Source organism: Numenius arquata, chromosome Z, assembly GCF_964106895.1.
Source record: "Numenius arquata chromosome Z, bNumArq3.hap1.1, whole genome shotgun sequence".
NCBI classification, from domain to species: domain Eukaryota; kingdom Metazoa; phylum Chordata; class Aves; order Charadriiformes; family Scolopacidae; genus Numenius; species Numenius arquata.
This window is the reverse complement of record NC_133616.1, coordinates 34019911-34047150: the sequence shown is the minus strand read 5'-3', so window position 1 is coordinate 34047150 and position 27240 is coordinate 34019911.

Sequence of the window (27240 nt, the reverse complement as noted above, 5' to 3'; positions counted from 1 at the left end):
CAACCAGCTGGAAAGCAGCTTTACAGAGAATGATGAGAGCGTTCTGGTGAACACCCAGTTAAAAAAGAGCCAGCAATGTGCCCTTGTGGCAAAGAGGGCTAATGTTTTCCTGTGCTGTCTTACGAGGAGCTAGCAGGTAAAAGAAGGTCATCCTTACCCTCTACTGAACACAGATGAAGCCACCTTTAGAGTACCCTGTTCAGTTCCGGGCTTTCAGTACAAGCGAGACATATACATACTGGAGACAGTTCACTGAAGGGCCAAGATGATTCATGCACTGGAGCATCACTTATATGAAGAGACTCTGAGAAAGCTGGGGCTGTTCAGCCTGGAGAAAAGAAGGCTGAGGTAGATAGAGGACAGAACCTGACACTTCTTGGTGGCACCCAATGACAGGACAAAAACCAATGGGCATAAACTGAGATGATTTTTTTTTTTTTAATAATGAGGGTGGTAAAAGACTGGCATAGGTTACCCCAAGAGGTTGTAGAGACTCCATTCTTTAGACATATTTAAAACCTGCCTGAAAATGGCCCTAAGCAACTCAGCTCCAAGCAGGAGTGGTACTAGATGATCTCCAGTGCTTCTGACCACCTCCATCCACTCTGTAGTTCTGTGATACCAAAATGCTGTGGAGGCATGTATTGATAAGGCAGATTGGAAAGATTCAAGTGCTCCAATACAGTGAATTTGTTAGTATTCAAGAATGTTTCTTTGGGGTAACATATTCTCATAAATATGCAAGTTAATATGTGAACCTAGAATGATGTCACAGTTTTACAGATCATGAGACTTCCCCAGCGGTAAGTATGAAGAACTGAACAGGAATCCCGCTAATTGAATATTTCAAACAAAAGGCCTTCTAAAAGAGTATACCTGCTCATTTACCTCAGATTATTTATTATGGTGAGGAACTGGATTTCCAGCTTATTAACAGGTATCCGCCTTTTATTATGGAATTTGTGCTAGTTTATAATGACTGAGAATCTGTCCTGTATTTCACTTTTTTGTTTGTTTATTTAGATTTTTATTTTAATTTCTTTTTCTCTTTTAGCTTTACTACAGGTATGCATAACTTTTCACAGACTATATGAATATTAAGTCACCCTCCTGAGGTATTCATTGAGAGTTCAAGCTAAGCAATCATTCAATATCTGAAGGGACTATATCATATGAGACAGAAAAGGATTAAAATTATATCATATTACTTGTAAAATATTCATAAAAATAAGAGTTTAAGTAGTCTGGAAGAGAAATAATGAGTAATGGTTACTCAGTGCTCTCCAAAAAAACAGCAGCGAGAATATTCAGAGAGGAGTGGGACAGACTGACCCAGACAAAGACAGATAAATTTAAATCCCATGAGCTGCTACAGTCACAGTTTTTGCTATTAGTATAACTTTTCAGAAAGGGCTTTATGTCAGCATGTGCAGGAAATACTCAGAAATAACCCAGAGAGGCATTGCTGTAGATATTACCACTCAGTACTGTAAGAAAGTCTTGTTTCTTTCTGTCCTTTTTAACAATTCCTTTTGTTACGAAGTACTTTAATTCTTTATTTAAAGAAGTATTAGTAGATATAAATTGTGACTATTCAAAAATACCCTGGAAACAAAGGATGTTTTCAATGTTAATTCATTTATTATTTTTTTGCATGTATTTCAGTATTTTATTTTTATGTGGCTAAAATCTACTTGTGCAAATATATTTACCTTTCCAACTGATAATTTGCTATGGAAAAATTTCTGGCTAGTTAATAAAAATTGTAAGTCACCTTGAATATCTTTGAAGAGTGGGAACTTATATACAGCATATGCTTAGCTGTAAAATGTTATTTATTTTCTCTACATGGACCTGCACTGTTAGCATGTGGTTTTGTGCCTATTTTGCTCCAATATTTCCACACTTTTTTATTTCACAATGTCTTTTCAAAGATACATAGAAGTGCCTGCTTGGTATTCCACTTCACTGTCGCTATGTAAGAGCTAAATACGCAGGAGTCTTCAGTTTCAAGTGGTAAATGCTCTGCAAATGCTAGAACCATGTGGGCAAAAGTCAAAGAGCCAATAAAACAGAGCACTTATCCCACTGTACAATAACAGAAATTAGAAAGAGACATGATCATCATCTCAGGAAAATTGGCCCTGTAACATATGTATATTCTCAGCAACCCAGGCTGAGAGAGTGTGCGGCTGTTTCGTAACCTAGTTTTTTTTAGTAAGACATTTCAGAGATGAAGAATTCTATAGCGTGGATCAGAACTATATACTGTCGTTGGAAGGGACTGAGTTATCCTTCTTCTTTGCAAAGAGAATCAGTTTACAAAGTCATTATTCTGTTTTCCTTTAATGGAGGTGTCATGTAAAACATGGGAAGAAAGCACCATGTGACTAGGAAGTAAGAGTCACATTTCTGAACTGCCATTCTGTGACAGTTATTAAAAGATTCTTTCTTGTTCTAAAGACCACTTTTTTTTTTTTAATTATATGACTTGATGTTCAACACTTTAAATTTCACCTTTTTAACTTGAAAAAATGTGAAAATACTACAGAACAAAGTTCTTCTGAAGTCTCAGATCTACAAATGAGCTTGTTTTTCTCTGAAAACGTGTGAGAGACAACTGTAAAAGGAAAAAAAAAAACAAAACAAAACAAGCAAACAAACCAAACCAAACCAAAAAATAAGACTATAGAATTCCAGGCTGTATTCAAAGGAGGCAGGCTCTGCTTTTTCATATTAACCAATGTTTCATATCATAATAGATTTTTGTGATTTCAACAAAACTATATTTGGAAAGCTGCTATATAGTATTCCAAGTGGCTATTCTTCACTGTTTTGTTTAAAGGTAGTCTTATTTTCAGAAAATGAAGATTAAGTACAGGATAAACTTATGTTCCTTAGGAAAGAAATACACTGCCTTAACTCAGAACCACCGGGTATTGTGAATATATACAACAATTCAAATTGAAAGGCAGATATTTTGAGGGCATTCATCTTCAGTGCTTTCCTATTTAGCTTTGATTACAAAAACCCCAAGCAACCCAATAACATTCTTAAAATCATGGTCTGGTGAACAAACACAGTGGCTGTAGTAGCATCCTTTCTATAAAATTGGTAATGAATAATGGCCATTATATTCCTAACTACATATTGGTGCTGCTTTTCTGAATCTACAAACTTATAACCATAAGAAAATAAGAAGGGCTTCTCTAATTTGTACCAAACGAACTTGTATGAATACAAATACAAACTAATGCAACACAGTTCATAGACTAGAGATATAAGGAGTACATTATAGTAAAGGGCAAAAATTCTTCAACTTTCTTTAAGTAGACTGCTAAAGATACCAATGACAATCCACACAAAGAAATTCAAAAGTCAATAAAAACCCCCTGATACACCATACTGAGAAACAAGTGATTTCTAATTACTTTATTTCTAATTACCCTCTAGTCCTCTCTGGTAAGACCCCACCTGGAGTACTGCGACTAGCTTTGGAGTGCTAAGAACAAGAAGGACATGGACCTGTCAGAGTGGGTCCAGAGGAGGGCCACAAAGATGATCAGAGGTGTGGAGCACCTCTCCTATGAGGACAGGCTGAGAGAGTTGGGGTTTTCAGTCTGGAGAAGAGAAGGATTCAGAGACACCTTATAGAGGCCTTCCAGTATCTGAAGGGGGCTTACAAGAAAGCTTGAGAGGGACTTTCTTCAGGGGCATGTAGTGACTGGTTGAGAGGTAATGGCTTCAAACTGGAAGAGGGTAGATTTAAGTTAGATACCAGGAAGAAATTTTTCACTATGAAAAATGGTGGCAAGGTACTGGAACAGGTTTCCCAGAGAAGTTGCTGAAGTCCTGGAAGCATTCAAGGCCAGGCTAGATGGGGCTTTGAGCAACCTGGTCTAGTGGGAGTTGTTCCTGGCCACATCTGGGTGGTTGGAATTAGATGACCTTGAATGTCCCTTCCAACTCTAACCATTCTGTGATTCTATGATTCTATTATTCTGCTTAATGTAAACACTTCACTCTGACAGATAGAAAGTTTTTCCTCAAGGTCTGGCTTATGGAATACAAGATCCTTGCCTTCCATGCAAAACTCTTATTTCTCTGTTTCTATGACTTTATTTCTAAGGTCCATATTCTGATACTGCGTTGTGGGAAACAACAAAACACACAACTATACTTGGGTATAATGCAGAATGAAAATGTAGAGAATGCTGTCATATCCATAGACAGAAGTTCCAAATGTGATGGTATTAAAAATTCTCCTTGTTAACCACTTATAAGTAAATTCAATGCTTCACAGCACTGGAAAAGGGAACATTCTAGTGCTACCTGTAGAAAAAAAAACATTTATATAGCCATTGTTTTCATTATATTATCAGTACTAACCACACTCATGGAGTAATACTTGTTGTAAGGGTATAATAATCAACAGCAAACTTTCTATCTTTCCAAAGGAATGAAAAAAATCTTCAATTTATCTTGTACAAGAAAAAGAAAATGGATTGTTCCATATATTCCTGGGGTGTTTGAAGTCCCCCTCTATTATCAGGTATTTACTGTACTGCAACAGGAACAGCAGGTTCCTACTCTACAATATAGTTGCAATCTAAGGCTTCTGGAGTGTAAAAAAAATTCTTTGAACTTGCTAATTGTGAATTCATTTTAGAGGGAGATCTCATTCTTCTATGAACAATTAGTGGGTAGTAGGATGTTAGACTTTTCATTCAACCTTTTTTTTTTTGATTTTTTTGGGTTTTTGTTTTGGTGCCAAACTTGTGTGTTGTGTCTTCCGTGGTACAAACAGTTCCAATTTTGTACATCATGCTGGAACTCATTTGTTACTTTCTCCATTATTAACAGCATTTAATTAAGCTAGCTTTATAGTGTCAAAAGTTACTTTACATGTTATAAGCAAGGCATATTCCTCAAGATAACTTTCTTTTTAGTTTCTCGCTAGTTTTCTAGATTCACCTAAATACCTTGTCTTTTTTGTTCTTGGTGTGGGCTATGCTGTAGCTCTAAATCAGCCCATGACTATACAAGGCTTCCCTGGAGCTTTCAGCCTTGCGCATATTAGTTGTTCAGAGGACCTAGGTATAATTCTCTTATCTTTTTTTCTTCACTGGGTTAGTAATTTCCTGCTAGTTTACTCCAGCACTACAAATAATATCACTTCCCTGTAATATTGAATATACGAACTCCTAGGCTAAACCTTCTTTATACATCTTCTATTAAGATCTAGATTTGCACAGGTAGGAACATGAAGGTCTCAGCCTCAGTTTGCTATTTAATGAGTTGTTGCACCAGTGAGGTACATAAGTGAAAAAAAAAAAAACCCAAACAACTTTGGTTTTCTTAATTATGCAAGTACCCTCTTTGATATTGTAAAAAGAATGTAATTTCATGATTTGTGTCCTCCTTGTTAAATTTTCACTAGAATATAATTTAACAGCATAATGGGGTTTTTTTGCACTGCATTAGCTTACAAATAATGACAAAGGCAATTTGAGTGATTTTTTTCAGTCAGTGGAGTTCTACACATTTTTAATAATAAGATCAGTTAAAGGTGAAAGCTTTTTAACAACTATTTGTGAGGGGTTCTTATAAAATGTCTGCAAGTGACTATAGAATACATAGCATTCATGACAGCTATTTCTGGTCTGGTTCCTTTGAAAAGGTCACTTTAGCTGAATCCTGCATAAAATGAAACTTCAAGCTAATGAGCATCTGAGAACTTGTCCTTGTTTTTCCCATTAGTATTTTTATCCACTGGTCAGCACCTATGTATGAATCCCTACAGGTATTTTGCAAAATCTTTGAGTAAAATAAATGACTCGTGATTTCACATGAACTAGCAATTCCTTTGAACTGTTTATGTATCTCAAGCAGTTTTAATAATCTGTCTTGGGAAAACTCTAATTGGTTTTGAATACATCAGAATGAAGTTAACATTTATGTTTCAATCTAATGTCATGTGTTTAATTTCACATCCTTTTGTTATAATCTGCATAGCTAGGACAAAGTAGAAATGCCTGTTTTCATATTTGTGTTTCCTGAAAGAAGTCAGGGGAGTATACTAAGTATACTCAGTTTAGAGTTTTGAAGCTGTGTTCAAGTCTGAATTCTTGCCTTGCCTTGCTTTCTTTTCCATCCTCTTTCCCTTATGGACACAAATCCATTGTTTAATGGAAAGTGTATGACAATTATTTTCCATTTGCACAAACCCAGTTCTCTAGTAAACTATGATGTCTGAGGAAGCATCTGCAAAATCTAAGGGCAAATAAGAATATTTTCCCCAAGGATTTCAAGTAGTATCAAGACATAGATTCTTTGCAAATTTAGAGACCTGAGTATTAGTATATTCTACTGTGACATACAGGCTCTAGCCACACTTCAGCTAAATGTTGAATATGGGAAAAGACCAGTAAAATATTAACTAATACAGAGTAAAGTTGATAGGCAGGAATAATCTAGAGAAGAATATTTGTCTATATTATTGTCAACATCATTTATTATGCATAGTTTGTCTTTCTCTGATATTGCCTGTCACTGCCTTAAATATAAAAAACAAACATAAAAAAAAAAAACAACCCCAAAAACCCCAAAAACCAAAACCTCACCACTTTGTTCAACTTTCCCTCTAAACTGTATCATTTTGTTAGGTATATCTGTAGAGAGAACGCCAGGTGAATTTGAGTCTTTAATTTTACAGCCTATGGGTTATTTCTGACTCCCTCTTGTCTTTTATTGATTTGAGAAATTCTCTCCAAATCCTGTTGCTTCCTTTGTTGCAACAGCATGTGACAACAACAAAAACAAAGTGAAGAAATTTGCTGGAATAGAGTAGATAAACAAGTTGGCTCACATAAGAGCAAAAGTATAAGAAGAGAATGTTAAAGAAATAAGAAAAAAAAAGAATTTACGCTTGTAAATAAAGTAATAAAATGACAAAAAAAAAAAAAATCCCCAAAACAACCCAACAAACAGAATAGGATTATCTTAGAGTTCACTTTACTGAACTAAAGGAGGAGAAGGATTGCTGTTATAGTAGTGTTTTAGATAATATAGGAAGGGGAAGGAAAAGAAAAAGTCAGGCGACAAAAGAGGATGATTTCAGTACTTGAGATGTTGACCACTACTCAAAATTTATGTAATTGTTTTTCAGGAGTTATTTGTAATAGTAGATAGGAGTGAAAAACTGTCAGGATGGAGAAGAATTAGAATTAACATATCCCTTCCAACCAAGAAGATTCTGTGATTCTGTGATTCTGTGATATGAACTGGTGAAAGCATAGACATGAAGGAACAAAGTGGGGAGGATGTGTAAGTCACAGGAAGGTTTCAAATTCTCGTGTGAAAGGATACTGAATTTTCTGAGCTTGCTGCATCAAGTCTAATTGAGAAAGAACAGTCCAGAACATGTAGTCACAGTTCAAGGCTATCTGTAAATGATAACACTTGACCTCCGTAGCATTTTATTCTAACACAGGTATCTTCACCTGTGAATCTATGAGTAAAATACCTTAGCCACAGTAGTTTTCAGGAAAATTTTCTTGTGCTATCTTCACAAACTCTGCCCATACGTAAAACGTGTATTTTACACCTTATATTCAGACTTCAGATAATATCTAACTATGAAGTACTAATGCTTGAGGTATGGAAACAAAACCAGCAGAATATCACACAAAACAATGCTGTCTCACCAGATTGACATAATGTGTTTTAAAATGAGAACAAATATCTCACCTTTCAAATTTATTTGCATGATGAAAAATGTGTTTCCAATGGCCACTGATGTTCAGGATAGCATGTAATGAAGTGTTCAAGCTAAGACGTAGTGATATCCTATAATACATACCAGTTTCACATACTTTTAAACAAGATACAGATATTAGTATTGTTGTAGAGTTCAAATGGCAAGGCTGTACTCTTTCCTGATGGAGGTTGATGACATTTGGTTAAGGTCAAAAGAGCCAGACATTGTTCATGAAAGAAATTGCTAGGGCCTAGAGTCACTACCCCAATTTGCGGAAGACAATAATTCTCTTGACAGAAAAAAATTTTTCATTAAAAAAAAAAAAAAATTGTATTCCCAAGACAGAAGTGCCAAATTGTCAATAAAGAAATATTCAAAAGCTGAAAGGTTTATGATCAGATTAGATAGTCCAAACTGAAAACATGAAACTACCAAACTAATTTCACTTTGCAGTAGTACTCCCTGACTGCAGTTTTTGGCATCAATCAAGATTCCTGGGTTTAGTGGATAAGCAAAGGAAATTTACTTCCAGGGGCAAAAAAAAGAGATATTTTGGGTTTTGGTTTTGTTTTGCTTGTGTTTGGTTTGTTTGTTGGTTTTTTTTACCTTCATCATGCTTAGCATTATTATGGTAGAGAAAGAATGAGTATAATTGCAGCAATGAAGAGTCACAGAAGTAACTGTGGAGTTCAAAGAAAAATGTGAAATGTAGACTTATTGAAGACAATTAAACTGAAAACATTCAGCAGCAATGAAATGAAAGGTGTATGTCAAAGTAGAAGTTCATAGGATCACAGAATCATAGAACAGTTTGGGTTGAAGGGACCATCAAAGATTATCTAGTCCAACCCCTCTGTCATGATCAAGACATCTTTTGCTAGATCACCTTGCTCAAAGCCTCATCCAACCTGACCTTGAGCACTTTCAGTTGTAGGGCATCCACAACTTCTCTGGGAAACCTATTCCAGTGTGTCACCACCCTCACTATAAAATACTTCTTCCTAAGGTCCGATCTAAAAAACCCTCTTTCAGTTTAAAGCTGTTGCCCCTTGTGCTGTCACTACAGGCCATAGTAAAAAGTCTCTCGCTATCTTTCTTATAAGACCCCCTTGTATATTGAAAGGCCTCAATAAGGTCACCGCAGAACCTTCTCTCTCCAGGCTGCACAAACCCAACTCTCTCAGCTTTTCTTCATAGGAGAGGTATTCCAGCCCTTTGACCCTCCTCTGGACCTGCTCCAACTTTCTTTTAGTGAGGACTCCAGCAGCTTGGCCTCCTGGACTACAAGCACACATTGCTGGCTCACATTGAGCTTCTCATCAATCAACACCACCAAGTCCTTCTCCTAGGGGCTGCTCTCCATCCGTTCTCCACCCAATCTCTATTTGTGCTGGGGGTTGCCCTGATCCAGGTGTAGGACCTTGCCCTTGGCTTTGTTGAACTTAATGAAGTTTCTTCACGGGTCCACTCCTCTAAGCCTGACCAGGTCGCTCTGAATGGCATCCCTTCCCTCACGCATATCAACCCACCACTCAGCTTGGTGTCATCAGCAATCTTGCTGAGACTACACACACTTCCACTGCCTGTCATTGATGCAGATATTAAACAGTACTGGTCCCAGTACAGACCCTTGAGGAACACTTCTCATCATCAATCTCCATCTAGACATTGAGCCGTTGACCACTACCCTCTCATTACAACCATCCACTCCTCATCCACTCCTACAACGAATTCCTCATCCACTGAACAGACCACCTATAAAATCTATATCTCTCCAGTTTAGAGAGAAGAATGTTGTAGGGGACTGTGTCAAACGCCAAATATGGTGGAGGGTGGCTTAGCGACTTCATTTGCCAGTCTCTTAGGACCCTGGGATGCATTTCATCAGGTCCCACAGACTTGTGTGTATTCAGGTTCCTCAGGTTGTCTTGAATCTGGTCTTCTACTGCAATGGGTAACAATTTGCTAATTCTGCAAACAGCTGAAAGCTTACTCTCCTAAAATTCAGTGTCCTATCTTTCCTCTTCACCTAGTCCATATCCCTCTAGATTGTGAATTCTACCATGGCTGCCACCAATCTTGACATCCCTAATTGATTCTTCTGCATTGGTGAGCAACAGGTCCTACAACACTTCTGTTTTGGCTGTCTATCAACCTACATTAAGAAGATATCCTTAGTGTTCTCCAAGAGTCTCCTGGACACTTACAGCTTGCTGTGCTGCTTTTCCAGCATTGTCAGGGTGACAGAAGTTCCCAGCAGGATCACAGCCTGTGCTATAGTGGAAATAAGAACGCTTCATCAACAGGCTCCCCTTTGTCAGGCAGTCTGTAGTAAACATCAACCATGAGATTTCTTTTAAGGAAAGGTAAAAAGTAAACCTAGAAAATTTTAGAAAGTCCAGCCATATTTTTTCTTCTGTCTTAGTGAAAGAAAAAAGTGTAACAGGTTAAGGTATCAGAGTCAAGTTATGAGTTAGGCTCTATTTTGCCATGTTTAAGTTTTTGAGCATAAAGGCAGAGGGGAGGAAGAGAACAAGTCACAGAAAGGGTCAGTTTTTCTTTATAAGATAGAACAGTATCTTAGAAGGAATAATGATTTCCCTCAAGAAAAATGTCATTTACTTTCTATAGATGAATAATTTTTTGTCAACAACATTCTGCATATTGGGATGTGAAAACTGCAACAAGTTTTCAAGGTCATTATAGTTTATATTCCACATACACTTTCTATTTTCTAATTCTGCCTTATCATTTTTAAGTTTAATAGCCTTATTCCTGGGGTAAAAAAAGAAAAAAAAAAAAAGGAGGAAAAAAGAACATTATCAGTATAATAATATAATTGCTATTAAGTCTTCATGTGGTCAACCATGGCCACCAAAAACATGAAGAATAAATACTTTAAAATGTTAAAGATATTTTAGAAACAATCTGTATTAGGTTTGTGTAGCAAGGTTTTGGTAGCTACAGAGGTAGTTTCTGTGAGAGGCTGCTAGAAGCTTCTCCATGACCAATAGAGCCAAGGCCAGCCAGCTCCAAGATGAAACTACTGCTGCCCAACGCCAAGCCAATCAGTGACAGTGGTAGCGCATCTGTGCTAGCATAAGGGGAAAAAATTGCTGCACAACAGCAATTGCAGCCAAAGAGAGAATGGAGTGCGTCTGAGAGCAACAGCTCTGCAGAAGGTAAGGTCAGTGAAGAAGGAAGTGGAGGAAGCGCTCCAGGTGCTGGAGCACAGATTCCCCTGCAGCCATGGTTAAGACCATGATGAGGCAGGTTGTCCCCCCGCAGCCCATGGATGTCCATGGTGTAGCAGATATCCACCTGCAGGAGGTGGTTCATGGAGGACCCCAGGGTAGAGCAGGTGGATGCCTGAAGTAAGCTGTGACCCTGTGGAGAACATGCACTGGAGCAGGCCTGTGGGGAGAGCAACCTATGTTGGAGCAGGTTTTCTGGCAGGATTCATGACCCCATGGGGGAACCCACACTGGAGTAGTCTGCTCCTGAAGGACTTGCAACCCATGGAAAAGACGCATGCTGGAGCAGTTAGTGAAGAACTACAGCCCATGGGAAGGGCTCACGTTGGAGAAGTTCATAAATGACTGTCTCCCATGTGAATGACCCCACACTGGAGCACAGCAAGAGTGTGAGGAGGAGATAATGGCAAAGACAATGTGGGATTAGCTGACTGCAACCCCCATTCCCTGCCCACCCGTGCAACTGGAGAGGGGATGAGGTAGAGAAAATCATGAGTGAAGTTGAGCTTGGGAAGAAGGGAGCGGTAGGGGAAAGGTGTTTTAAGATTTGCTTCTATTTCTCATCATCCTACTCTGATTTTGATTGGCAATAAATTAAATTAATTTCCCCAACTCCAGCCTGCTCTGCCTGTGACAGTATTTGGTGAGTGATCTCCCTGTCTTTATATTGACCTATAAGGCTTTTGTTGGATTTTATTTCCCCTGTTCAGCTGAGGAAGGGGAGTGATAGAGTGTGTTGGTGGGCACCTGGCATCCAGCCACAGTCAACCCACCACACGATCATATTCCATTATGTCTTTTTCACGGTACAACTCTACAGAAAGATATATATGCATCCAGTTGTATGTTTCTTTGCAAGGTACCTGGTAAAGTATGTTCAGCATTGATTTGTTTGGGACAGAGATCACAAGCAGCCACATTCAGCAGTCAAGTGCACAGAAATTCTAAAAGAAAATCACAGTTCCAACGCCATACATTAGGAAATAGCCTTGGATTCCCATTTCACAAATAAATAAAAAAAAAGAATCAGGAAATTTTTGTCACTTCTTGGTAAAAAAAAATCACTTACATTTCAAGATTAGGACTCCGGATTATTTTTTTTAAACTAGTCTGAATAGGCTGCCTATCTTTGTAGATGTGATATCACACTTATTTTTCCTTCATCTGAAAAGATTTGGTCAATGCTGAAGTTCACTTACCCTTAAAACTGAATACTGAAGTGCTACTCAAAATTGATAATATTTAAATATTACAATCAGAACAAAAGGACTGATGTTTAAGATAAATCACTCAGAATAGTGTGGTGAGTTCTCTCAAGTACTACCTAACATTTCAACAGTATGGTGACTTTTAACAGTAATTTTACCGATAATTTTCTCAGTCATAGATAATCAGTGTCATAAACCTATATTTCTTAAGACAGAAAAACAGTATAAATTTGTAAAGGTAAGACTGTTATTATATGTAAATATTATTTTAACATAGTAAGTAATTATTGTAAGGATAAGTAGAGAAAGACCCTCAAATAAGGATAGAGTTCTGTTGGGTACCATTCACAAAAATAAAATGTTTCAGGTCAGAAGGAAGACACTGTAGTGTCTACGAGAAGCCCAACAAGGAAAAGCAAGAGAGGAAATTCAGTGAGAGAAGCAAACATTCTTCTGGTTCATCTTTGCTTTTAGCAAGAGAGAGTTATATTTCATTTGTCAAATAAAGTTCCTCTATAACATTGTAGACACTCACTATGTGTTCCATTTGATATGCAACTCCACCGTTTGTCTTTTTTATTATTATAATTTTTATAGTGAGCGTAATTATGTTAAAAATTCCATCTGCACTCTGCTTTCTGTAATCCAGAAGTCAGTATGAGTTCATTTAACCTGTGACTGCTGCCACATGCCTCAGAACTGGGGATGCAAAGGTGATGAATAGCCAACAGCCATAGAATAAGAGTGTGCAACCAAAACTCTCTACTGAATCACAAATGAGATAGAAAAATGTTCAGCTGATGTATATTTGGAATCAATACCAGATTGCCCTTTATTAGTTCTGTGCGTCTGCAAACTAGTATACATAAATGGGTAGATTTTTCCTTTATTTTAATGTTTTTTTCTTGCAAAGCCTAGGTGTTTTTAAACAGAGCAACAAATAAACAACAAATAAATGAAAAATGCAATTAATATATTTCATTTTTTCCAACATCCTGACATTTTAATCCATTTTTATACTTATATTCTTGTGGGAAGGAGAAAGAGGAAAATGTCCTGTGTTCTAGAGTGTAAGCACCTGTACAGAAAAATCACAGAAGGTCTTTCAAAGGAACAAGGATCATCTTGCATAATTTTAATTCTTTTCATTTGGTCAGGTGAGAAAAGGGAGAACTTTGCAAGTCTATGAAAAGCAGGACTTAAGTATCTTCATGAATATCTGTTTGACAAGAGGTTACATATTTCCACAGTGCCTTGCCTGCCTACCTACTTCTACTGCCTTTCCCTTGCACACAGTCTAATATACTGTATTACAGTAGAATGAGGCCTCCAGGGCACTGATAATGCACAGATACTTACATTGTTATCTGTGATCTTACAGAGGCAGAGAATTAATAATAGTTAATGTTTTATTACATTATCCTACATTTTGCCTCATATTTTTGGTGGATATTTATGTGTCTCCTCATCTCAAGCTGGTTGTAGAGAGGCGGGAGTCGATGTCTTCTCCCAAGTCACAGACGACAGGACTAGAGAAAACAGCCTCAAGTTGAACCAGGGGAGGTTCAGGTTGGACATTAGGAAGAATTTTTACACTGAAAGGGTTATCAAGCATTGAAATGGGCTGCCAAGGGAAGTGGTTGAGTCACCATCCCTGAAGGTGTTCAAAAGACAGGTTGACATGGTATTGGGGGACATGGTTTAGTGACTTTTTTTTTTTTTTTTTTTGTCAGAGTTAGGCTGATGGTTGGACTAGATGATTTTGAAGGTCCCTTCCATCCTAGATGACTCTATGATTCTAAGCTAAAACTTTTAAAGAAAGTCTTTGTCCCAGCTTCCTATTCCCCAGGTGAAATTTTATGAGTGAATTCTTTTCATAGCAGAAAGTATCTTCATGCATTCACTTAGTTCATTTTTTAACCATTATGATTTGCTTTATGACTAAGTGTTGCATTATTGGCTTCTTTTTTAAAGACAGAACATAGCAGCCTGTCAGATAAATTTATTGAACTCCTAATCTTGTGATTCTGTTTTTACATCACCTGTCAATAGGGGATAACATCTAAAGATGGAACTCAGTTTTCCCAAATCATATTATGCCTGCAGAGTCTGATTTGCAAGTATAGAATTAAATGGAAATGCATGAGAGGGGAGTGAAGTCTTTATTTCTTGCTTTAGGTCTGATGCTCTTGCAGAAAAAAAGGGGCAGGAAGGCACAAATCATGATAGTTCAGCTGAGCACAATGCAATAAGCAGTAACTATGAAAGAAGCCTTTAGCCATCTTCCACTGACACTCCCAATAGGAGTTTTTCCTGAGAAAATTGAAAATGATTGGAGGGCTAGGTGAAAAAAATAGAAGAGAAAAAAGTAAATAAGAAAAAGGAGAAAGGTGCTACACAAGCAAAGGTTACTGGGTCATCAGCATACATCTATTTTACTCCACCTGACTTGACACCTGTTGAAAGGCAGAGAGACATAGGTAACATATTTAAGTATAAAAACCTCATGGTAATTGCTGGTCTCTCTACGTCACTATTTTAAATGGCCTAGATAAGAAACAGAACAGAAAAAGGGCAAAGAAAATAGCAATGAACTTCAAAAATGAGCCCTTGTCTGTCTTTGTTTTTTCTCTGGTCAGTTACTATTAAACCCTTTTGTATCTCCTTTATGTTTCATAAGTGATTCCTTATCTCTTCTATGTTGATACATGTCACTCTAATAGGATAGTTTCCAATAGCCTCTGACACATTTCCACTTTCATTTATTAGAGATAAATGTTCCAGCATGCACACCATGGAAAATTAATTTCATCTAAATGCTCTTAGGCTGACTATCTGAAAATGTAAATACTCCTATTGTAAATCTTGATCCAGCTAGCTTTAAGTTTAAACAGTAGCTTGAATTGATTTTGGGAAAGCAGTTGCACATATATATGTATATGTATATGTATATGTATATGGGTATGGGTATAGGTATGGGTATGGGTATGGGTACGGGTATGTGTACTGTCGATTATTTTGAGCAAATAAGAAAGTTTATAAGTGAATCAGAAGATAGAAGATTTCTTTTTTTTTTTCTTCTGGAACTGATATTAGGCAAGACTTGGTTAGAGCTCTAGACAGCAAATATTGGATTTAGGGAAAAAGTAAAAAGAGAAGACCAAAACGAAAGGACTGAAGTTTCAGTGTCCCACCAACACTGATGAAGGAGAGGGATTTTTACAGCTCCATCACCACCCCCACCCCCAGTTACCTGATCAATAACACTGCTGTAGTTAGATAGATATGAGAAAAAGGAGTTGAGAAAAAAAATGTACATATACATATATTTGAATATATACATCCACATATAAAGATATATGCTTTAAAACCTTATGGTGTAAAGTACTGTCCCATTAAACGGAGACTAAACCTGTCTATAGCAATGACCTGTCAGAGACACAGCAGAGTTCCACTGAGAGAGCAGGCTGGCACCGGTCCGTAAAGCTCAGGAACGGGATGGTACTAGAAGCCCCAGGGCCAGTAACATAAATGCCCTTTTGCTGACATACAGCTGTGTAACAATCTTGCTCATAAATAATAGCACAGGTGGAGCTGTCTTTAAAGTATGCATAAGACAAGAAAAAAGCACATCTGGGTAGAATGGCCCCACTGCTTCAGAATGGGGTATCAAGAACTGATAGCTGTACTGTCCTGTACTGTAATATTGTGTATATAAATAACTTCTCATTTGTTACTGTGGTAGTTATTTAGTCCACAGTCAGCACCAGAAATAATTGTAAACCATTAATTTTTAAAAGAAAAGTTATTTTCTGCCTTTTGTTTATACTTCTATAATTCCTTCCAATTCCCAGATATTGATTATGTTTAAAATAACAGGACTGGAATCAATGGACAGCAAAGACCGTTTTCTGCATGCTGACAGACATACAGGGAGAGATACAGTTTACTAAGGAACATTGATAATCAACCCTAGTAGTAGTGTCCAAGCTATCATCAGCCTAGCATAAATATTGAACACTGGTAATAGCTATGGTGTGATTAATTCCAGTTTCACTCCTTGTCACAGAAGAAGGCTTGCAATAGAAACTAGGATCTTCCTCTATAGTGTGTAAATCAGGCTCATGTGAGTAGCTAGCAGCAGGAGTAAAAACAACCGGAGTTAGAAAATAGCAGCTTTTAGTCACAGGTTTGGGTAAACATTGTTTTCACATAGCTCCCTCACCCTTTCTCATTATCTCAAAACAATATATGACTATCAGCAGTACCTAAGTAAAAGCCAAGGGGAAGCTAAGGAGAAAAATAAATCAAGGACAAAGACAGAACAATACTGAGTTCTCAGAAAGAATATACCATTTACTCCCCAAACAGTTCTCCGTAAGTTTTCTGAGTGAAGGTGAAAGTGGTAAGAAATTGATCCTCCTATTCTTCCCACTACTACGCTGACTTCTCACCTCTCCTGCCTATTGATCTTAGATAGTCTATCAGCAGTTTTGGGAAACTACAAGAAAGACTGAGATGAATGCATATTTGAGAGGTGGTAAAGATGAGGTAATCATTCTTGTACACTCACCGTATAGCCTGGGAGTCCTTTCTTGCTTACTCTTTCAATTTTGAACACTATTATCCAGTCAAGAGCTTCCTATGCTAAACCCCTTGTATTATACATCAATTAAGTAATTAACTTATTTTCAGTTCTTAAATAGGAATCTATTGAATTTCAGCTGAATTTCAGAAATGCGCTTTGACAATTAAACATCATAGGGTGTATTCTCATTTCTGCCTCTTTTGCTACAACATAGATGTTGAAAAAAAGCCTCTCCTGGAACTACATAGAAGCTGAGAGCCTCTTAAGTGGTGAAACAGTGGTTTAAATCCTTAGGCATGAGTCATAAACCTACTGAAGTAAATTCAGATAGCAAAGACTGTCATTCTTTTTCATGGCTAACTTTGTGATGTTTGGAACATCAGAGTAATTTACAACTGACATTTACTAATTAATGTTTAAAATTATATGAAATATCTGAGCCACAGAAAGGAAAGTTGCCTGCTGCATTTGTATTCCTTAAGGGTGAAAATTAAATGCTATTATCTTGCGTACAGCAGAGGTGCAGTGAGCTTCTATCACCACTCCCAACCTTTCCAGATTAGGGCCATCTGATTGGCTCAGATAGCAGCAGGTATCAATTATGCTTGATACCTGCAAGAATACCTTTTATATTTCTAAATATGTTTGATAACTGCATAAGTATACTCAGTTATATTTAGCCTGAATACAGTATAGTATAAGCTGCACTTCCAGGTAACATACATTACAGATACAAGATACAAGTCATTCCTGGCACTGACTTGCAGGAGAACAGGCTGAGAGAAGGCTAAATCTCACAAAGAAGGAATAGACGGATAGTCTGGGGAATCTGAAACTATAACAAAATTACTTACAGCAGTAAGCATTAGGAAAAAAATGTGCATGGGCACAGCAAAGAAATTATGTCTTCAGACTTGTACACCAAAATCTTGGAACTTTAAAAACACTAGCAAACAAACAAACCCAAACCACAAAAACCCATGGGATATCTGACAGCCCCAGGCAAAACTATAGTTGAGCCTTTTCAATGAATGTCCCATGGACACCACCAGGAGCTGAGGAGGTATGGCCGGAGGGAATGTTGGAAACTTACACTTGTACAGATGTCACTTGGGCAGGAACCGATGGTCCTGAGCTGAGCTGAAATGGGGGTCTTGGGCCCATGGACAGGGGTGCCAGAGGCAGCACATGAGGCTGTTCAGGGCCAATAAGATCTGTTAATGCCTTCAGGGCCCAGAGAGATAAAGTCTTAGGGAGCTTGGCAGGTTCACCTTGGATGAAAGATGGTTTCTGGGAGACCTTAGAGGTGTCTACAACTACCTGGTTGGACAAGCCAGAGAAGATGAAGCCAGACTCCAATTGGAACTGCATGGTGATAGGACAAAAAGCAATGATCAGGCATTTGATTCTGAGAAATATCAATGAAATGCAAGGAAAGTACTTTTTACCATGAGGGTAATCAAATACAGGAACTAGGACCCAGAGAGATTGTGAGATCTACATCACTGGAAGTATTCAAGACTCAGAGGCAAAAGACATACATCAATCGCATCCAATTAGACCTGCTTTGAACAAAGGGTTGGATTAGGTGATCTCTGGAGGTCCCTTCCAATCTGTTACTCTTTGAATCCATGGTTAGAAGCAGCATTATCTTCCTCTGGGAGCATGCAAAAGAAAAAGCATTTTCAGCAATTTTGTGGCTCCAGAATACAGAGTAAGCATGCAGCTATGCACTGAATACAGAATTTGTACTTTGAGAGAGATGCACAGATAACTGGTCATATGTAATGCCAAGATTTAGCAGGGAGTTCAGTGACCTTTTCACACAGAAAACTGTTGTAAGGTAAGTTGGATTCATCTGAACCTGGGACTGTCCCGCCTGAGGTTCAGTATTTACATGTTTACGGGAGACAATCACTCTAGAGCAAAATTGACCTTTTTGTAGAGGCATGAATGAAAACAGTTGTCACTTCTGTAAAATTCAAATAAATTACTAATTACCGATCCAATTCTCTTCTCAAAGAACTGCATAGTTTTAAACCTTCACAATAAACCTCTGCATTTTACCTATTGCAAAACAGTAATTCCAAGATAGCATTCCAAAAGCTGGTGGACATAGAGGGCAGCTTTACCAGGAATTGAATTAGCCTGCTTTAGTATTTCCATTAGGTGACATTTGAAGTTCACAGAAGATTTGGGTACGCAGAAGTCATGGACTTCTATACCCTGCTAATTCTATCCCTTGTCTCCACATTTTTTTGAATTTTTTAGCTTCTTTTAAGCAGTATCAATTGCTGCAAGTTTCAGGTATGCTCCCTGTGTACTTTATGATGAGATAATTTGCATATGGCTATTAGAAATAAAAACCTGACCTTGAGCTTGAGTATCAACAGGCTCTGTCTTTAACAGTGATAAAAGCTGGCTATGGCTCTGACCCAGACCATGGAGCAATGACTGTTCTCAACAGTATCAAGAAAGATGTTCTATGAAATAAGTCCAATTTTTTATTAGCTTTTGATCTCCTTTCCACACTGGATGACTCTTGCTAAATATTTTCCATTCTACTAAAATAGGAGAAAAATGCATCATTTTGCTTGTGCCTTGAATGTTTTGCTCTGGACTGTTCATTGTATGTGCTTATCCTTTTGTGACTTGCTCATGTGGTCAAGGGATTTCACAGCTTACCGTGGTTTCTCTGACCTGTTTCACTTTTCTGTTTCTCTGACCCCTTCTGCTATGTAAGTAAAACTGATCTTTTTTTTTTTTTTTTCTAATTTTTCTCATCCTAATCTTCTGTATGACAATTGGTGTGCTGCTTCTAAAACTATCAACCACAACATCTCCCTTACTATATTCAAATCCCCCCATCAAATGACATCTGCCATCTGTTCTCCCATAAGTGAAGGAGATACAAAGACTTTAATTGTACAACCCCCCTTAAAATCACCAGTATGTGCCCTTGAAGATGTATTTTATCATTTTTGCTTCCCCATGTTCTCCTTGTCAATTATGTCCTTTTAAAAATGTTTTATTGTCAAATTTAGATTATGCTATCATTCTAGGAGCAATTATTTCTGATGAGTATATTTCTCAAGGAAAATATTTATTTTCTAATTTTGACCCTTTGGCCCTTGTTATTGGTATCAGAAATTTTAGTGTGTTTAACAATGCAGAAGAAAATTTTATTAAAGAATTTATACATCACGGGGGAGATATATGGGGGAATTTAGACATATTTTGTGCTTCTTTATGCGGTATAGTTAGTTTGCATAGTAAGATGTTTCTGTAACATAATCTTTTTGTTATGGACACTTCCTGACAATTCTGACATCAGCACAGCTGGATATCTGACAAGCAGGAGGATTTAGAAAAAGATCGGTTTAAGCATTGCAATGTGTTTGATTGACAATATGTCTTAGACCAACGGCAAATGAAGTATTTCTGTGTTTGAAGGTGGAGGGAAGCGAGTACTGTAGTTGATTGTGATTTGTTCCTGGCAAGGAAAATGTCATAAGGTACAGCTAGAATGAGATGCCTTAGCAAAACAGACTTTACTCAGAGAAGTAATTCCATTGAAATTGGTACATTTCCTCTTGATAAGTATTCCAGAATCTAGTTGAAGATCAAAGCCAATAAAAAGGGTTTCTGTGATTCAGGCTGGCTGACTCACATTAGAGACTGAAAGAGATAATGGCAAGGCTATTGTTCTGAATAAACACACAGGGGCAATTTTCCACCAGTTCTTCACTTGCACTGTGTACAATAACTTGGTGATTACCCTATGGACTAGTAAATTTCTACTGGCCTCTTTTGTAGCTCATTGTGATGTTGGTTAGCTTTTAGAATGCAATTTTGTACTGTAAATGTTTCTTTCATTCACAAGAACATTACACAAAAGAGATCTGTCATTCACATAAAATAGCTACAATCTACTGTATAAAATTTGCAACAGCACTGCTGGCTACACTGCTTTCTAACATGCACTATCTGATGTATTCATTACAGTTGTAAATTAGCACGTAGGGAATTTTAGCTACTGCATCTGTTTAAAAGGCTATCTCAAATAACTTATGCTGTAATCCAATTTCAGGGTTCATTTGCACATATGACTGCTCATGGGGGTAATATCACTTTCAGTGAACTCAGGGACAACATTCCCAGAGATTTTTACAGGAGTGCAATCTGGTTCATTGCTTTTCAATGTTTGTATCTAACATAGCAATAATAATTTTCTAAAGACATATGATCTCTGTGAGGGGTTGGAAACCAGTCTCAGTCAAAGAATAAACTGAAAGAGATAGAAACTACTGAAACATATTTCAGTTTCCTTAAATTTCAGTATAAGGTAAACCTGTATCTGCAGCCAGTCTTCCCAGAGAGCAAATCGTTCATTACCTTGTCAAATGTTAATACTATATAGTATCACTGTAATGCTTCTTTTAAAAAAAATTGTCATTGTGATGCCTTTGAACTAAGCTCTGGACATTGTTCTTTGTACTGTACATAAGATATCTTTTCTTCTTTTTTTTTTTTTTTTCTTCTTTCTCCATTCTATTTGTAGCGGTTGAGAGCAACCAGGAATACAAGGTGGGAATGCAGATTCAACATAATTCTCAAACCTTTTTGGTTTACACATGAAATAAAAAGGTTTTCTTACAGTTATTTTTAGACCCCAAGCTAATAACAAAACACTGGCTTGATACCTAACTGGTGAAAGTTACGGTAGCTCTCCAAAGTTACAGTGATCCTTCAGTATTAAACCTTTAAAATGAGATCATGCCTCTTCTTCTTTGACAGTAACTGTACATCATTGTTTTCTTATAATGATAGAACTATTTTCCTTACTCAAATACATATGTATACATACACTGCCATTATTAATCGGCAAACATTAGCCAATAAATAACACAAAAATGGCACACAATGTACTGCAAAATAGCTATAGTAATTACTTTTTTTTTTTTTTCACACACATACTCACATTACAGATAGAGATAAATGTGCCTTTGGAATTTTAAGGAATTTCCATGCAAAAGATACAGGAACCAAGACTCTTTGTATGCTAATTATTGCTTCAGGAAAATGCATTTTCCTATTTTTTGCAGAAAAAGATTAATTATATGTTAATCAAATTGTAATAACAAATAGTTGTAAAGAACTATATTGCGGCTGCCCTGGAATTTAAATGACAGATGCCTTGGGGCATGTGCTGGCCCTTTCCCTTCTGTTCCATCTTGTCCATTTTGCACAACAGCTGGAATAGTAAGTTTTGACATCCAAGTTCAGGGTAGTACGGTGCAGTGCAATGTAGTGCAATATAGGAAGTAATATATGGCATGAATTTGTTGTCTTAGCTAATTGTTAATTAATGCAAAAACAGTGAACAAATCCCTCTTTCAGTAAACATCGATATTAAGCTGTCCCAGCTAGACATGTGAACATATCTTAGCTTCAAAAACGATGCTTTTCAAAGGTTCACACAGGACTACTACAAAGAATGTCAGAGCTGAGCATCAAAGCAGGGAAAGCAGACACCAGTCTTTGCTGCTGCTATGGAATGGAATATGAAACAACTGCTTGAGTTACATCTTTTTTGTCCATTCAAAAATGTCACTGGAATCTTCACAGAGGCTGAAACCTGATCTTGAATGGATTCAAGTGTCCAAGGAAGTGTGCAAAATATGTAGCAGCTGTAGTGATTCAAGGTTGATGTAACATTTCAAGCTGCAGAATTCAAGGATTTCCTGGCCTTTCAGCACAGCTAAAAGGGTTGATGGAGATCTGAAATATGCAAAGTGTGTGGAAAATAATGTCTGGTACAAAATCATTGCCATGATTTCTTTTAAGATAAATCTAATAAAAGAACAGTAATGCCTAATGTTTGAATTCCTTGACTGCAATTGAGTAATAAAGCACAACAAATATGAACGGCTGTTATCTGTGTTTATTTAATGCTCTGCAAAAATGGATACAGGACAAGAGCTGATGTTTTACTGACCATAACTCACTTTGCTGCAATACTGATCTTGTCAGTTTCTATTGTTTTGTTTCTTTGTCAATGATATTCCAAAGCCCTTATAGTTATACAGTTTATTTTCCTGACCCTCTGTCAAAGCTTGCGTGAACCAGAGCAATTGACTCTGTCCAATGGTCTCATCATACTAAATGTCTGTATAAATCTACCAAGTAACTTGAAAATCTACTCTGAAGGTCTAAATAGCCTTCAATGATCTAATATATTAAAAAGAACTGTGGCAAATCAGAAATCACCATCAAATAATTTTCCCTTTGCAGAGATCCTCCTTTCCAGTATACTTGGTAGGGCAACCAGAATATAAGCAAGGAAAAAGCGAGCATGGGGTGGAGTATATCTACAAAAGTGGACGAATGATTAAGCTTGTTTTTCTACATGTGCCTGGAATAAGAAGGATCATTAATCATTACCATATTTTCTGTGTGTATCTATTTCCCAGTGAAAACAGGACTGTAGATCTGATAGGTATCCTGCATTAAATTATTACTTAGTTATCTTGATAACTCATGCGCTTATTTGTATGATTTCACACATATGGGGTGGTCCTCCCTCCATTCCCCCCTTAATTTTCCCCTTTCATAAATGGAACATTATTTGCTTTATTTAGAGAATTGACATTTGAAGCTGAGAAATGCTGTGAAATCTATCTCTTTATTTTTGTAGTTGGTTTTATATAATGGTTTAACTCAACCACTTACAAGAGCATTCGTATTTCTTTCCCATAATATATCCATCATTATAATCTACTTTTCCATATATAACACAGTATTCAGTGTTTTGTACCCGAGTCCTACTTGGAAAGTTTATTTCAGGAAAAAACATGAACAAAACTAAAAAAAACCTAAAGCTAACAAAACCAAAAACAATCAAAACAAAACCCAAAAAAAACCCCACCAAAAAAAATCCCTGCAAAGCTTTCTCCAAACAACATTTGTTATTGTCTAAGATATGTGTAAATATACACTTTGTACTTCTTATTGCAAGCAGCAAAAAGCTCTTCAGAGCATGTTGCTGTTGTCCTGTTCTCAGTATGCACCGATTAAAGCATCACTGATCTTCATTACTGGTGTTCCAGTCCTCCTGATGCTTAATCACACATGTCGAACATATGCCAGACAATGTTGGATGTCAAGAGAGTCAACATTCATATTTTCTGTACTTCCTCAAATACTTCAGCTAATATATTCTCTCCATCTGTTGCAGAAAAGCAAAGATAATGATAATGCAGTGATGCTGAAGTTACCTGCTAAATCCATTCTGTCAAATCTATTACTGTCAAAGGTTGAGACTTTTTAAATACTATTAGTTGGTAGGGATCAACTCATTTCCCTGAGCAGTTTTGAAAATCTCGGCCAAGATTCCTGCATTTTGCCTTTGGCTGCAATGGATTTCCCATTGTGCCTTTCACATCTTGTTCAGCTACCCTGTTGCATAACCATCCAACTGCATGATTCTTAGGAATTTTCCTTCATACTCATAATCTGTTCTTATTCAACAACCAGGTCTTAGTTTATGAGCAATCAGACACACTTCATGCTGTTATGGAACCTCTTTTTACTTTCCTTGTACACAAGAGCTTTCTCATCAGCAGGTCCCAGCCTTACTGTGCCAGCCCTCTGTATACCTAATGGCACGGATGACCTCAATTAGATATTCTAGTCCCTAAAGGAACATGGAATAGTGTGTATGTAATGATAAGGGAATGGAAGAAATTCACTGTTAGCTGTCAAGGAGGATTTCCACCATCAGCGTTAACCATATAATATAGTGGCAGTGGAGGGCAATGAATGTGGAGAGAAGTGAGAGCAATCAGCAAGCTTTCATTCAGTGAGATGGAAGAGCTTGTCAAAGACACAAACAACTAATCAGTTGCCAGCACTGATTGATGTCCCAGCCTGCATTCAAATCTATCATCGTGACCAAGTAGTGCCTATCGTTTACCCAGTGGATGGATAAACTAGAAGTAATATATGGCATCTAAGCAAATAGATCATTAATTCTGCTTAATATGTGTGGGCTAAAGTTTAAATCTTTTTCTAAACAGCAATCTTTCCCTTCAGGGAGTAAAAAAAAAAAAAAAAAAACCAACCTAAAAAATATCTGCTGTGGTTGACTAGGCAATAAAGATATTTCTTTTTACACATTACAAATTTGCTGCGTTGGATTTTATTTCAGTTTACGCCTCACAATTGTCACTGAGTATTAAATCTATCAAGAAATTTATTAACTTCTTAATTAAAATAGTTAAAAAAGATAAGAAATGATATGCCAGCAGAGACAGAGGACTGCTGTACTTTATTTCTTCTTATGCTTTACACCTTTTTATTCTCCAAAGTGTTCCCAAGCACAGCACTGCTACACTATTACCCTTGACTTTGTATTCTTTTTTCTGACTATGAGATGAAAATTTTAAATGCAGACATACAGTTAATTGGATTTTATTATTACTTGACTACTTCTTAATTGCAGGGCATGACTTCGAATGATTTCTTAATGGTTTGTAAATTCCACATTTTGCACCAATCAGCATCAAAGTCAGTAGAATTTGGCACATGCTTTTGTAAAATGTTAGTTCAAGTCATAATTACTGGAAATATTGAGGTCTGCATTGATATAAATTAGAACTGTCTTAGAACAGGACCGAAGGAAGTTAGCAGTCTGCAGTTCTCTAAACTGAGGCTTGGTTTCTATCTTCTGTTAATCATCAATAGGGAAAATGGCAGGTGTTAAAAATTAAGGAATAGTGTCTCAATTTGCTGCATATACAATAATGAAAGAAAACTATAATGTCTGAAGCAGAAACACCTGGGAGTATGATTTCTATGGTTTTGTAGCTTATTAATATACACTCTGGCTTGTTTCAAACATTGCCATTAGCCTCTCATCAGTAGGGTACTGTTAATAAATAATTAATGGTTTCATTCATGATTTGTATCTTCTGAGGTTATAAATTATTAATACCAGGCAACTACAATAAGCATAAATATTTATGTATACCATTTTGCTTAATATACTTCATATTTAAGACTGTAAAAGAGAACAAAACTACTATTAAAGTATTTGACTAAAGAACAAGCCTGCTAAATTTGTGGCTAAGTTGTATGTTTAAAATGTTAAAGTTGAGTAAGGAAAGATTTTCGTTCTTAACTTTCAGATTTTTTTTTCCTGAAAACAAAAATCTTTCCTGTACAATTTCCAAATGATTTTACAACCTAAGCTTGACTACATAAAGGTGGACGTCAAACCTGAAAACTGTTCAGCCATATATATATATCCAAAGTCAGTGTCAGTCAAATGAAACCTAGACTTACAATAGGGTCTTCACTCTCTGATAGTAGATTCCTGAGACACCTCTCGCTCATCCTGAGATTCTAAGTCTCTTGAGAATCCCTGGCAAAGGCCAATTTACAATCAATAAAGACTAAACGTCTAAGAAATATTCTCTGCAGCCAAGAGCCAGGATGCACTGATGGAAAGCATTCTGTTCTGAGTGATTACCTTCAGTGATCCATTTACCTGGAAACTGTAATATCACAATACTTTACTAACTGCTGTGATAGCATTTCAGCTACAGAGGAATGTTTTACAAAATATTTGTAAAAGGTTGAATTTAATGCACTGCATGCTTGGTTTAAGAAAACTTGTTTAACCACAATGGCTTAAAAGCACCTACTTTAAAATACATTCACTAGGTCTTTGTTTTGAGAGCTGAAATATGTATTATTTACAAAGTAAACACATGTATTTGTTCAGAACAAGCTAGTCTCTTTAAGATTAATATTTTCTATCACAAATAAAGTACCTGTTATTTAAAAATTCTTAGCATCAAAACATGCTTTAGTTTTTCCTATAACTGTTGAGTAAATGTTAAAAAATATCTGAAAAAGAAATAAAGTATATTGCAATGAAAATACTATAAACCTGCCCTTGTTCTTTAACACAAAACTTTACTTTTCATATATTTATTTTATAGTCTCTTTAAGACCTATAAAAACTAAATAATCAACCCAAATTTCATGAAATAGGCCCAAGAGGACTGAAATGCAATTCTGTCCTGGGAAATTTTACTGAGCACGTAATGCGTGCAAATGGTGTTTATTGCCCTGAGTCCCCGTTTTCAAGTGGCTGCTAATGTTAGTTTGCAATCTTATGCCTAAACACCAAACTGCAGTTTCAGTTACATGGGATAGCTCAGATCTGTACTAGTTTTTTTTTTCTCCATTTCTGAGCATGCTTATTTTGTCAGCAGCTTGATTAATCCTTAGCATTTTTTGGTGTAGATCAGAGACTAATTTGAAGGATACTTTAATAAATTGTACTCAAACTTCTGACTCTATGGCTTCTTCCAGACATAGTGGTCTTATATAGCGCTTCTGTGCATATTGCAGCGTTCTTTG